The following is a 15255-nucleotide window of genomic DNA, read 5'->3' as shown; positions in this document are numbered from 1 at the left end:
ACATGTGCAGCAGAGTACTGCAATGGAAGCATGCTGGGCCCATAACCCAGAGGTAGGCAGATTAAAACTATTCTCTGCTATATGCATTTTTTTTGTTAATTAAAGTAATCCAAAACTGGGATTGATATTTTTGCTCATTTATTTTTCATTAAAGTACAATAACTTTTACCATTTTAATTTGTTTTAATAGTATATTGAAAGTATTGTTTTCTTTTAAAAATCCACTTAATTTTCTTTACCCTATTATTAAAATGGTAATTGACAAAAACAAACTACATTGTCACCAGAAGAGCAATACAAAATGTACAAGTGATATATTAAAATTATCTTTCCAGCTTGAATTTCAATGATGCATTGGGGCAACGATTTTGTGAGAAACATTTTCACCCTTAAATAAAGATTTTCTTAATTCCTTACCTGTGTGCTAATTAGATATCACCTTGTTTTCACATTAAACAGACTTCCACATGAGAAAGCAGCAAGGATGCAGTGGCGTTAATGTTTCCTGGTGTCAACCTGTATTATTTCAGTAGAAATTGAAATGAGGATGCATCTTGCTGCCTTTCCAATGAAGCAAGTTTAATTTAGTAATAGGTGAAAAACCATCCCTACAAAGGTGTTAATCAGAGACTTGGCTTTGTGGACACTTTTCAGAGAACAAATTTGTTAGCATAAAAATAAAGCCAGAAAATGAAGAGCTGTTTAATCACTCAATTGGATTTTTTTTGCCAGCATATTTCTTTTTCTCTGCAACCCACTGCTAAATTGTGCTTCCTATCTGTTTTTATAAAATCACTGAATCAAATCTAACTCTGATTACATCAGAGAAGGCCAGGTACCCTACACCATAACAGGGGGTTTGAAATTTTGACTTGTCTACTTAAAGATCACCAAAATCTGATAACAAGGTCAATTACGTCCCTGGGTGGGATTAAACCACCAACCTTTTGGTTAGTAGCCATACACACTAACTGATTGCGCCACAGAGACACTTTGTAAAAATTACATACTGACAAAGGCTAATAAGCATACATCTAGAACGTTTCCTAGAAAAACTTTAAAAAGTCAATAATCTGGAGAGTTTTTGTAAGATGTTTCTTCCATCAACCAACGAAGAAACACATTGGTACTTTCCCATGATGAGTGAGTGCTTCAGGATCTCTTGCACTTACATGTGCAGCAGAGTACTGCAATGGAAGCATGCTGGGCCCATAACCCAGAGGTAGGCAGATTGAAACTATCCTTTGCTATATGCATTTTTTTTGTTAATTTAAGTAATCAAAACTGGGATTGATATTTTTGCTCTTTTATTTTTACTTGAAGTACAATAACTTTTACCATTTTAATTTGTTTGAATAGTATATTGACAGTATAGTTTTCTTTAAAAAATCCACTTAATTTTCTTTACCCTATTATTAAAAGGGTAATTGACAAAAACAAACTACATTGTCACCAGAAGAGCAATACAAAATGTACAAGTGATATATTAAAATCATCTTTCCAGCTTGAATTTCAATGATGCATTGGGGCAACGATTTTGTGAGAAACATCTTCACCCTTAAATAAAGATTTTCTTAATTCCTTACCTGTGTGCTAATTAGATATCACCTTGTTTTCACATTAAACAGACTTCTACATGAGAAAGCAGCAAGGATGCAGTGGCGTTAATGTTTCCTGGTGTCAACCTGTATTATTTCAGTAGACATTGAAATGAGGATGCATCTTGCTGCCTTTCCAATGAAGCAAGTTTAATTCAGTAATAGGTGAAAAACCATCCCTACAAAGGTGTTAATCAGAGACTTGGCTTTGTGGACACTTTTCAGAGAACAAATTTGTTAGCATAAAAATAAAGGCAGAAAATGAAGAGCTGTTTAATCACTCAATTGGATTTTTTTTGCCAGCATATTTCTTTTTCTCTGCAACCCACTGCTAAATTGTGCTTCCTAGCTGTTTTTATAAAATCAATGAATCAAATCTAACTCTGATTACATCAGAGAAGGCCAGGTACCCTACACCAGAACAGGGGGTTTGAAATTTTGACTTGTCTACTTAAAGATCACCAAAATCTGATAACAAGGTCAATTACGTCCCTGGTTGGGATTGAACCACCAACCATTTGGTTAGTAGCCGGACACACTAACCGATTGCGCCACAGAGACACTTTGCAAAAAGCACATACTGACAAAGGCTAATAAACATACATCTAGAACGTTTCCTAGAAAAACTTTAAAAAGTCAATAATCTGGAGAGTTTTTGTAAGATGTTTCTTCCATCCACCAACGAAGAAACACATTGGTACTTTCCCATGATGACTGAGTGCTTCAGGATCTCTTGCACTTACATGTGCAGCAGAGTACTGCAATGGAAGCATGCTGGGCCCATAACCCAGAGGTAGGCAGATTAAAACTATTCTCTGCTATATGCATTTTTTTTGTTAATTAAAGTAATCCAAAACTGGGATTGATATTTTTGCTCATTTATTTTTCATTAAAGTACAATAACTTTTACCATTTTAATTTGTTTTAATAGTATATTGAAAGTATTGTTTTCTTTTAAAAATCCACTTAATTTTCTTTACCCTATTATTAAAATGGTAATTGACAAAAACAAACTACATTGTCACCAGAAGAGCAATACAAAATGTACAAGTGATATATTAAAATCATCTTTCCAGCTTGAATTTCAATGATGCATTGGGGCAACGATTTTGTGAGAAACATTTTCACCCTTAAATAAAGATTTTCTTAATTCCTTACCTGTGTGCTAATTAGATATCACCTTGTTTTCACATTAAACAGACTTCCACATGAGAAAGCAGCAAGGATGCAGTGGCGTTAATGTTTCCTGGTGTCAACCTGTATTATTTCAGTAGAAATTGAAATGAGGATGCATCTTGCTGCCTTTCCAATGAAGCAAGTTTAATTTAGTAATAGGTGAAAAACCATCCCTACAAAGGTGTTAATCAGAGACTTGGCTTTGTGGACACTTTTCAGAGAACAAATTTGTTAGCATAAAAATAAAGCCAGAAAATGAAGAGCTGTTTAATCACTCAATTGGATTTTTTTTGCCAGCATATTTCTTTTTCTCTGCAACCCACTGCTAAATTGTGCTTCCTATCTGTTTTTATAAAATCACTGAATCAAATCTAACTCTGATTACATCAGAGAAGGCCAGGTACCCTACACCATAACAGGGGGTTTGAAATTTTGACTTGTCTACTTAAAGATCACCAAAATCTGATAACAAGGTCAATTACGTCCCTGGGTGGGATTAAACCACCAACCTTTTGGTTAGTAGCCATACACACTAACTGATTGCGCCACAGAGACACTTTGTAAAAATTACATACTGACAAAGGCTAATAAGCATACATCTAGAACGTTTCCTAGAAAAACTTTAAAAAGTCAATAATCTGGAGAGTTTTTGTAAGATGTTTCTTCCATCAACCAACGAAGAAACACATTGGTACTTTCCCATGATGAGTGAGTGCTTCAGGATCTCTTGCACTTACATGTGCAGCAGAGTACTGCAATGGAAGCATGCTGGGCCCATAACCCAGAGGTAGGCAGATTGAAACTATCCTTTGCTATATGCATTTTTTTTGTTAATTTAAGTAATCAAAACTGGGATTGATATTTTTGCTCTTTTATTTTTACTTGAAGTACAATAACTTTTACCATTTTAATTTGTTTGAATAGTATATTGACAGTATAGTTTTCTTTAAAAAATCCACTTAATTTTCTTTACCCTATTATTAAAAGGGTAATTGACAAAAACAAACTACATTGTCACCAGAAGAGCAATACAAAATGTACAAGTGATATATTAAAATCATCTTTCCAGCTTGAATTTCAATGATGCATTGGGGCAACGATTTTGTGAGAAACATCTTCACCCTTAAATAAAGATTTTCTTAATTCCTTACCTGTGTGCTAATTAGATATCACCTTGTTTTCACATTAAACAGACTTCTACATGAGAAAGCAGCAAGGATGCAGTGGCGTTAATGTTTCCTGGTGTCAACCTGTATTATTTCAGTAGACATTGAAATGAGGATGCATCTTGCTGCCTTTCCAATGAAGCAAGTTTAATTCAGTAATAGGTGAAAAACCATCCCTACAAAGGTGTTAATCAGAGACTTGGCTTTGTGGACACTTTTCAGAGAACAAATTTGTTAGCATAAAAATAAAGGCAGAAAATGAAGAGCTGTTTAATCACTCAATTGGATTTTTTTTGCCAGCATATTTCTTTTTCTCTGCAACCCACTGCTAAATTGTGCTTCCTAGCTGTTTTTATAAAATCAATGAATCAAATCTAACTCTGATTACATCAGAGAAGGCCAGGTACCCTACACCAGAACAGGGGGTTTGAAATTTTGACTTGTCTACTTAAAGATCACCAAAATCTGATAACAAGGTCAATTACGTCCCTGGTTGGGATTGAACCACCAACCATTTGGTTAGTAGCCGGACACACTAACCGATTGCGCCACAGAGACACTTTGCAAAAAGCACATACTGACAAAGGCTAATAAACATACATCTAGAACGTTTCCTAGAAAAACTTTAAAAAGTCAATAATCTGGAGAGTTTTTGTAAGATGTTTCTTCCATCCACCAACGAAGAAACACATTGGTACTTTCCCATGATGACTGAGTGCTTCAGGATCTCTTGCACTTACATGTGCAGCAGAGTACTGCAATGGAAGCATGCTGGGCCCATAACCCAGAGGTAGGCAGATTGAAACTATCCTTTGCTATATGCATTTTTTTTTGTTAATTTAAGTAATCAAAACTGGGATTGATATTTTTGCTCTTTTATTTTTACTTAAAGTACAATAACTTTTACCATTTTAATTTGTTTTAATAGTATATTGATAGTATAGTTTTCTTTAAAAAATCCACTTAATTTTCTTTACCCTATTATTAAAAGGGTAATTGACAAAAACAAACTACATTGTCACCAGAAGAGCAATACAAAATGTACAAGTGATATATTAAAATCATCTTTCCAGCTTGAATTTCAATGATGCATTGGGGCAACAATTTTGTGAGAAACATCTTCACCCTTAAATAAAGATTTTCTTAATTCCTTACCTGTGTGCTAATTAGATATCACCTTGTTTTCACATTAAACAGACTTCTACATGAGAAAGCAGCAAGGATGCAGTGGCGTTAATGTTTCCTGGTGTCAACCTGTATTATTTCAGTAGACATTGAAATGAGGATGCATCTTGCTGCCTTTCCAATGAAGCAAGTTTAATTTAGTAATAGGTGAAAAACCATCCCTACAAAGGTGTTAATCAGAGACTTGGCTTTGTGGACACTTTTCAGAGAACAAATTTGTTAGCATAAAAATAAAGCCAGAAAATGAAGAGCTGTTTAATCACTCAATTGGATTTTTTTTGCCAGCATATTTCTTTTTCTCTGCAACCCACTGCTAAATTGTGCTTCCTAGCTGTTTTTATAAAATCACTGAATCAAATCTAACTCTGATTACATCAGAGAAGGCCAGGTACCCTACACCATAAGAGGGGATTTGAAATTTTGACTTGTCTACTTAAAGATCACCAAAATCTGATAACAAGGTCAATTACGTCCCTGGGTGGGATTGAACCACCAACCTTTTGGTTATTAGCCGTGCACACTAACTGATTGCGCCACAAAGACACTTTGCAAAAGTATATACTGACAAAGGCTAATAAGCATTCATCTAAAACGTTTCCTAGAAAAACTTTAAAAAGTCAATAATCTGGAGAGTTTTTGTAAAATGTTTCTTCCATCAACCAACGAAGAAACACATTGGTACTTTCCCATGATGAGTGAGTGCTTCGGGATCTCTTGCACTTACATGTGCAGCAGAGTACAGCAATGGAAGCATGCTGGGCCCATAACCCAGCGGTAGGCAGATTGAAACTATCCTTTGCTATATGCATTTTTTTTGTTAATTTAAGTAATCAAAACTGGGATTGATATTTTTGCTCTTTTATTTTTACTTAAAGTACAATAACTTTTACCATTTTAATTTGTTTTAATAGTATATTGACAGTATAGTTTTCTTTAAAAAATCCACTTAATTTTCTTTACCCTATTATTAAAATGGTAATTGACAAAAACAAACTACATTGTCACCAGAAGAGCAATACAAAATGTACAAGTGATATATTAAAATCATCTTTCCAGCTTGAATTTCAATGATGCATTGGGGCAACAATTTTGTGAGAAACATCTTCACCCTTAAATAAAGATTTTCTTAATTCCTTACCTGTGTGCTAATTAGATATCACCTTGTTTTCACATTAAACAGACTTCTACATGAGAAAGCAGCAAGGATGCAGTGGCGTTAATGTTTCCTGGTGTCAACCTGTATTATTTCAGTAGACATTGAAATGAGGATGCATCTTGCTGCCTTTCCAATGAAGCAAGTTTAATTTAGTAATAGGTGAAAAACCATCCCTACAAAGGTGTTAATCAGAGACTTGGCTTTGTGGACACTTTTCAGAGAACAAATTTGTTAGCATAAAAATAAAGCCAGAAAATGAAGAGCTGTTTAATCACTCAATTGGATTTTTTTTTGCCAGCATATTTCTTTTTCTCTGCAACCCACTGCTAAATTGTGCTTCCTAGCTTTTTTTATAAAATCAATGAATCAAATCTAACTCTGATTACATCAGAGAAGGCCAGGTACCCTACACCATAACAGGGGGTTTGAAATTTTGACTTGTCTACTTAAAGATCACCAAAATCTGATAACAAGGTCAATTACATCCCTGGTTGGGATTGAACCACCAACCTTTTGGTTAGTAGCCGGACACACTAACCGATTGCACCACAGAGACACTTTGCAAAAAGTACATACTGACAAAGGCTAATAAGCATACATCTAGAACGTTTCCTAGAAAAACTTTAAAAAAATTATCTGGAGAGTTTTTGTAAGATGTTTCTTCCATCAACCAACAAAGAAACACATTGGTACTTTCCCATGATGACTGAGTGCTTCAGGATCTCTTGCACTTACATGTGCAGCAGTGTACTGCAATGGAAGCATGCTGGGCCCATAACCCAGAGGTAGGCAGATTGAAACTATCCTTTGCTATATGCATTTTTTTTGTTAATTTAAGTAATCAAAACTGGGATTGATATTTTTGCTCTTTTATTTTTACTTAAAGTACAATAACTTTTACCATTTTAATTTGTTTTAATAGTATATTGACAGTATAGTTTTCTTTAAAAAATCCACTTAATTTTCTTTACCCTATTATTAAAAGGGTAATTGACAAAAACAAACTACATTGTCACCAGAAGAGCAATACAAAATGTACAAGTGATATATTAAAATCATCTTTCCAGCTTGAATTTCAATGATGCATTGGGGCAACAATTTTGTGAGAAACATCTTCACCCTTAAATACAGATTTTCTTAATTCCTTACCTGTGTGCTAATTAGATATCACCTTGTTTTCACATTAAACAGACTTCTACATGAGAAAGCAGCAAGGATGCAGTGGCGTTAATGTTTCCTGGTGTCAACCTGTATTATTTCAGTAGACATTGAAATGAGGATGCATCTTGCTGCCTTTCCAATGAAGCAAGTTTAATTTAGTAATAGGTGAAAAACCATCCCTACAAAGGTGTTAATCAGAGACTTGGCTTTGTGGACACTTTTCAGAGAACAAATTTGTTAGCATAAAAATAAAGCCAGAAAATGAAGAGCTGTTTAATCACTCAATTGGATTTTTTTTTGCCAGCATATTTCTTTTTCTCTGCAACCCACTGCTAAATTGTGCTTCCTAGCTTTTTTTATAAAATCAATGAATCAAATCTAACTCTGATTACATCAGAGAAGGCCAGGTACCCTACACCATAACAGGGGGTTTGAAATTTTGACTTGTCTACTTAAAGATCACCAAAATCTGATAACAAGGTCAATTACGTCCCTGGTTGGGATTGAACCACCAACCTTTTGGTTAGTAGCCGGACACACTAACTGATTGCGCCACAGAGACACTTTGCAAAAAGTACATACTGACAAAGGCTAATAAGCATACATCTAGAACGTTTCCTAGAAAAACTTTAAAAAAATTATCTGGAGAGTTTTTGTAAGATGTTTCTTCCATCAACCAACAAAGAAACACATTGGTACTTTCCCATGATGACTGAGTGCTTCAGGATCTCTTGCACTTACATGTGCAGCAGTGTACTGCAATGGAAGCATGCTGGGCCCATAACCCAGAGGTAGGCAGATTGAAACTATCCTTTGCTATATGCATTTTTTTTGTTAATTTAAGTAATCAAAACTGGGATTGATATTTTTGCTCTTTTATTTTTACTTAAAGTACAATAACTTTTACCATTTTAATTTGTTTTAATAGTATATTGACAGTATAGTTTTCTTTAAAAAATCCACTTAATTTTCTTTACCCTATTATTAAAAGGGTAATTGACAAAAACAAACTACATTGTCACCAGAAGAGCAATACAAAATGTACAAGTGATATATTAAAATCATCTTTCCAGCTTGAATTTCAATGATGCATTGGGGCAACGATTTTGTGAGAAACATCTTCACCCTTAAATAAAGATTTTCTTAATTCCTTACCTGTGTGCTAATTAGATATCACCTTGTTTTCACATTAAACAGACTTCCACATGAGAAAGCAGCAAGGATGCAGTGGCGTTAATGTTTCCTGGTGTCAACCTGTATTATTTCAGTAGAAATTGAAATGAGGATGCATCTTGCTGCCTTTCCAATGAAGCAAGTTTAATTTAGTAATAGGTGAAAAACCATCCCTACAAAGGTGTTAATCAGAGACTTGGCTTTGTGGACACTTTTCAGAGAACAAATTTGTTAGCATAAAAATAAAGCCAGAAAATGAAGAGCTGTTTAATCACTCAATTGGATTTTTTTTCCAGCATATTTCTTTTTCTCTGCAACCCACTGCTAAATTGTGCTTCCTATCTGTTTTTATAAAATCACTGAATCAAATCTAACTCTGATTACATCAGAGAAGGCCAGGTACCCTACACCATAACAGGGGGTTTGAAATTTTGACTTGTCTACTTAAAGATCACCAAAATCTGATAACAAGGTCAATTACGTCCCTGGGTGGGATTGAACCACCAACCTTTTGGTTAGTAACCAGACACACTAACCGATTGCGCCACAGAGACACTTTGTAAAAAGTACGTACTGACAAAGGCTAATAAGCATACATCTAGAACGTTTCCTAGAAAAACTTTAAAAAGTCAATAATCTGGAGAGTTTTTGTAAGATGTTTCTTCCATCAACCAACGAAGAAACACATTGGTACTTTCCTATGATGAGTGAGTGCTTCAGGATCTCTTGCACTTACATGTGCAGCAGAGTACTGCAATGGAAGCGTGCTGGGCCCATAACCCAGAGGTAGGCAGATTGAAACTATCCTTTGCTATATGCATTTTTTTTGTTAATTTAAGTAAACAAAACTGGGATTGATATTTTTGCTCTTTTATTTTTACTTAAAGTACAATAACTTTTACCATTTTAATTTGTTTTAATAGTATATTGACAGTATTGTTTTCTTTCAAAAATCCACTTAATTTTCTTTACCCTATTATTAAAATGGTAATTGACAAAAACAAACTACATTGTCATCAGAAGAGCAATACAAAATGTACAAGTGATATATTAAAATCATCTTTCCAGCTTGAATTTCAATGATGCATTGGGGCAACGATTTTGTTAGAAACATCTTCACCCTTAAATAAAGATTTTCTTAATTCCTTACCTGTGTGCTAATTAGATATCACCTTGTTTTCACATTAAACAGACTTCCACATGAGAAAGCAGCAAGGATGCAGTGGCGTTAATGTTTCCTGGTGTCAACCCGTATTATTTCAGTAGACATTGAAATGAGGATGCATCTTGCTGCCTTTCCAATGAAGCAAATTTAATTTAGTAATAGGTGAAAAACCATCCCTACAAAGGTGTTAATCAGAGACTTGGCTTTGTGGACACTTTTCAGAGAACAAATTTGTTAGCATAAAAATAAAGCCAGAAAATTAAGAGCTGTTTAATCACTCAATTGGATTTTTTTGCCAGCATATTTCTTTTTCTCTGCAACCCACTGCTAAATTGTGCTTCCTAGCTGTTTTTATAAAATCACTGAATCAAATCTAACTCTGATTACATCAGAGAAGGCCAGGTACCCTACAACATAAGAGGGGGTTTGAAATGTTGACTTGTCTACTTAAAGATCACCAAAATCTGATCACAAGGTCAATTACGTCCCTGGGTGGGATTGAACCACCAACCTTTTGGTTTATAGCCGTTCACACTAACTGATTGCGCCACAGAGACACTTTGCAAAAGTATATACTGACAAAGGCTAATAAGCATTCATCTAAAACGTTTCCTAGAAAAACTTTAAAAAGTCAATAATCTGGAGAGTTTTTGTAAGATGTTTCTTCCATCCACCAACGAAGAAACACATTGGTACTTTCCCATGATGAGTGAGTGCTTCAGGATCTCTTGCACTTACATGTGCAGCAAAGTACTGCAATGGAAGCATGCTGGGCCCATAACCCAGAGGTAGGCAGATTAAAACTATCCTCTGCTATATGCATATTTTTTTGTTAATTAAAGTAATCCAAAACTGGGATTGATATTTTTGCTCTTTTATTTTTCATTAAAGTACAATAACTTTTACCATTTTAATTTGTTTTAATAGTATATTGAAAGTATTATTTTCTTTAAAAAATCCACTTAATTTTCTTTACCCTATTATTAAAATGGTAATTGACAAAAACAAACTACATTGTCACCAGAAGAGCAATACAAAATGTACAAGTGATATATTAAAATCATCTTTCCAGCTTGAATTTCAATGATGCATTGGGGCAACGATTTTGTGAGAAACATCTTCACCCTTAAATAAAGATTTTCTTAATTCCTTACCTGTGTGCTAATTAGATATCACCTTGTTTTCACATTAAACAGACTTCCACATGAGAAAGCAGCAAGGATGCAGTGGCGATAATGTTTCCTGGTGTCAACCTGTATTATTTCAGTAGACATTGAAATGAGGATGCATCTTGCTGCCTTTCCAATGAAGCAAGTTTAATTTAGTAATAGGTGAAAAACCATCCTTACAAAGGTGTTCATCAGAGACTTGGCTTTGTGGACACTTTTCAGAGAACAAATTTGTTAGCATAAAAATAAAGCCAGAAAATGAAGAGCTGTTTAATCACTCAATTGGATTTTTTTGCCAGCATATTTCTTTTTCTCTGCAACCCACTGCTAAATTGTGCTTCCTAGCTGTTTTTATAAAATCACTGAATCAAATCTAACTCTGATTACATCAGAGAAGGCCAGGTACCCTACACCATAAGAGGGGGTTTGAAATGTTGACTTGTCTACTTAAAGATCACCAAAATCTGATCACAAGGTCAATTACGTCCCTGGGTGGGATTGAATCACCAACCTTTTGGTTTATAGCCGTTCACACTAACTGATTGCACCACAGAGACACTTTGCAAAAGTATATACTGACAAAGGCTAATAAGCATTCATCTAAAACGTTTCCTAGAAAAACTTTAAAAAGTCAATAATCTGGAGAGTTTTTGTAAGATGTTTCTTCCATCCACCAACGAAGAAACACATTGGTACTTTCCCATGATGAGTGAGTGCTTCAGGATCTCTTGCACTTACATGTGCAGCAAAGTACTGCAATGGAAGCATGCTGGGCCCATAACCCAGAGGTAGGCAGATTAAAACTATCCTCTGCTATATGCATATTTTTTTGTTAATTAAAGTAATCCAAAACTGGGATTGATATTTTTGCTCTTTTATTTTTCATTAAAGTACAATAACTTTTACCATTTTAATTTGTTTTAATAGTATATTGAAAGTATTATTTTCTTTAAAAAATCCACTTAATTTTCTTTACCCTATTATTAAAATGGTAATTGACAAAAACAAACTACATTGTCACCAGAAGAGCAATACAAAATGTACAAGTGATATATTAAAATCATCTTTCCAGCTTGAATTTCAATGATGCATTGGGGCAACGATTTTGTGAGAAACATCTTCACCCTTAAATAAAGATTTTCTTAATTCCTTACCTGTGTGCTAATTAGATATCACCTTGTTTTCACATTAAACAGACTTCTACATGAGAAAGCAGCAAGGATGCAGTGGCGGTAATGTTTCCTGGTGTCAACCTGTATTATTTCAGTAGACATTGAAATGAAGATGCATCTTGCTGCCTTTCCAATGAAGCAAGTTTAATTTAGTAATAGGTGAAAAACCATCCCTACAAAGGTGTTAATCAGAGACTTGGCTTTGTGGACACTTTTCAGAGAACAAATTTGTTAGCATAAAAATAAAGCCAGAAAATGAAGAGCTGTTTAATCACTCAATTGGATTTTTTTTGCCAGCATATTTCTTTTTCTCTGCAACCCACTGCTAAATTGTGCTTCCTAGCTGTTTTTATTAAATCACTGAATCAAATCTAACTCTGATTACATCAGAAAAGGCCAGGTACCCTACACCATAACAGGGGGTTTGAAATTTTGACTTGTCTACTTAAAGATCACCAAAATCTGATCACAAGGTCAATTTCGTCCCTGGGTGGGATTGAACCACCAACCTTTTGGTTAGTAGCCGGACACACTAACCGATTGCGCCACAGAGACACTTTGCAAAAAGTACATCCTGACAAAGGCTAATAAGCATACATCTAGAACGTTTCCTAGAAAAACTTTAAAAAGTCAATAATCTGGAGAGTTTTTGTAAGATGTTTCTTCCATCAACCAACGAAGAAACACATTGGTACTTTCCCATGATGAGTGAGTGCTTCAGGATCTCTTGCACTTACATGTGCAGCAAAGTACTGCAATGGAAGCATGCTGGGCCCATAACCCAGAGGTAGGCAGATTAAAACTATCCTCTGCTATATGCATATTTTTTTGTTAATTAAAGTAATCCAAAACTGGGATTGATATTTTTGCTCTTTTATTTTTCATTAAAGTACAATAACTTTTACCATTTTAATTTGTTTTAATAGTATATTGAAAGTATTATTTTCTTTAAAAAATCCACTTAATTTTCTTTACCCTATTATTAAAATGGTAATTGACAAAAACAAACTACATTGTCACCAGAAGAGCAATACAAAATGTACAAGTGATATATTAAAATCATCTTTCCAGCTTGAATTTCAATGATGCATTGGGGCAACGATTTTGTGAGAAACATCTTCACCCTTAAATAAAGATTTTCTTAATTCCTTACCTGTGTGCTAATTAGATATCACCTTGTTTTCACATTAAACAGACTTCCACATGAGAAAGCAGCAAGGATGCAGTGGCGATAATGTCTCCTGGTGTCAACCTGTATTATTTCAGTAGACATTGAAATGAGGATGCATCTTGCTGCCTTTCCAATGAAGCAAGTTTAATTTAGTAATAGGTGAAAAACCATCCTTACAAAGGTGTTAATCAGAGACTTGGCTTTGTGGACACTTTTCAGAGAACAAATTTGTTAGCATAAAAATAAAGCCAGAAAATGAAGAGCTGTTTAATCACTCAATTGGATTTTTTTGCCAGCATATTTCTTTTTCTCTGCAACCCACTGCTAAATTGTGCTTCCTAGCTGTTTTTATAAAATCACTGAATCAAATCTAACTCTGATAACATCAGAGAAGGCCAGGTACCCTACACCATAAGAGGGGGTTTGAAATTTTGACTTGTCTACTTAAAGATCACCAAAATCTGATAACAAGGTCAATTACGTCCCTGGGTGGGATTGAACCACCAACCTTTTGGTTAATAGCCATACACACTAACTGATTGCGCCACAGAGACACTTTGCAAAAGTATATACTGACAAAGGCTAATAAGCATTCATCTAAAACGTTTCCTAGAAAAACTTTAAAAAGTCAATAATCTGGAGAGTTTTTGTAAGATGTTTCTTCCATCAACCAACGAAGAAACACATTGGTACTTTCCCATGATGAGTGAGTGCTTCAGGATCTACTGCACTTACATGTGCAGCAGAGTACAGCAATGGAAGCATGCTGGGCACATAACCCAGAGGTAAGCAGATTGAAACTATCCTCTGCTATATGCATTTTTTTTTGTTAATTAAAGTAATCCAAAACTGGGATTGATATTTTTGCTCTTTTATTTTTACTTAAAGTACAACAACTTTTACCATTTTAATTTGTTTTAATAGTATATTGACAGTATTGTTTTCTTTCAAAAATCCACTTAATTTTCTTTACCCTATTATTAAAATGGTAATTGACAAAAACAAACTACATTGTCACCAGAAGAGCAATACAAAATGTACAAGTGATATATTAAAATCATCTTTCCAGCTTGAATTTCAATGATGCATTGGGGCAACGATTTTGTGAGAAACATCTTCACCCTTAAATAAAGATTTTCTTAATTCCTTACCTGTGTGCTAATTAGATATCACCTTGTTTTCACATTAAACAGACTTCTACATGAGAAAGCAGCAAGGATGCAGTGGCGGTAATGTTTCCTGGTGTCAACCTGTATTATTTCAGTAGACATTGAAATGAAGATGCATCTTGCTGCCTTTCCAATGAAGCAAGTTTAATTTAGTAATAGGTGAAAAACCATCCCTGCAAAGGTGTTAATCAGAGACTTGGCTTTGTGGACACTTTTCAGAGAACAAATTTGTTAGCATAAAAATAAAGCCAGAAAATGAAGAGCTGTTTAATCACTCAATTGGATTTTTTTTGCCAGCATATTTCTTTTTCTCTGCAACCCACTGCTAAATTGTGCTTCCTAGCTGTTTTTATTAAATCACTGAATCAAATCTAACTCTGATTACATCAGAAAAGGCCAGGTACCCTACACCATAACAGGGGGTTTGAAATTTTGACTTGTCTACTTAAAGATCACCAAAATCTGATAACAAGGTCAATTACGTCCCTGGGTGGGATTGAACCACCAACCTTTTGGTTAGTAGCCGGACACACTAACCGATTGCGCCACAGAGACACTTCGCAAAAAGTACATACTGACAAAGGCTAATAAGCATACATCTAGAACGTTTCCTAGAAAAACTTTAAAAAGTCAATAATCTGGAGAGTTTTTGTAAGATGTTTCTTCCATCAACCAACGAAGAAACACATTGGTACTTTCCTATGATGAGTGAGTGCTTCAGGATCTCTTGCACTTACATGTGCAGCAGAGTACTGCAATGGAAGCATGCTGGGCCCATAACCCAGAGGTAGGCA

The 15255-nt window shown here is 34.7% G+C and overlaps 3 non-coding genes across 3 annotated transcripts; all 3 read right to left on the bottom strand.

Moving 5' to 3' along the window:
- Window positions 1–9095: 9095 nt before the first annotated feature.
- On the bottom strand, window positions 9096–9169 carry TRNAS-ACU (transfer RNA serine (anticodon ACU)). The gene has a single exon. It is a non-coding gene; the product is annotated as a tRNA-Ser (tRNA).
- A 3433-nt stretch (window positions 9170–12602) lies between these two features.
- Window positions 12603–12676, bottom strand: TRNAS-ACU (transfer RNA serine (anticodon ACU)). Its single transcript has one exon. It is a non-coding gene; the product is annotated as a tRNA-Ser (tRNA).
- A 2266-nt stretch (window positions 12677–14942) lies between these two features.
- TRNAS-ACU (transfer RNA serine (anticodon ACU)) lies at window positions 14943–15016 on the bottom strand. The gene has a single exon. It is a non-coding gene; the product is annotated as a tRNA-Ser (tRNA).
- Between the last annotated feature and the right edge of the window lie 239 nt (window positions 15017–15255).

This window comes from Pseudophryne corroboree, chromosome 8 (genome assembly GCF_028390025.1).
Source record: "Pseudophryne corroboree isolate aPseCor3 chromosome 8, aPseCor3.hap2, whole genome shotgun sequence".
In the NCBI taxonomy this organism is placed as follows: Eukaryota; Metazoa; Chordata; class Amphibia; order Anura; family Myobatrachidae; genus Pseudophryne; species Pseudophryne corroboree.
The sequence above is the reverse complement of the archived record's forward strand: the minus strand, read 5'-3'. Positions and strand labels throughout refer to the sequence as shown.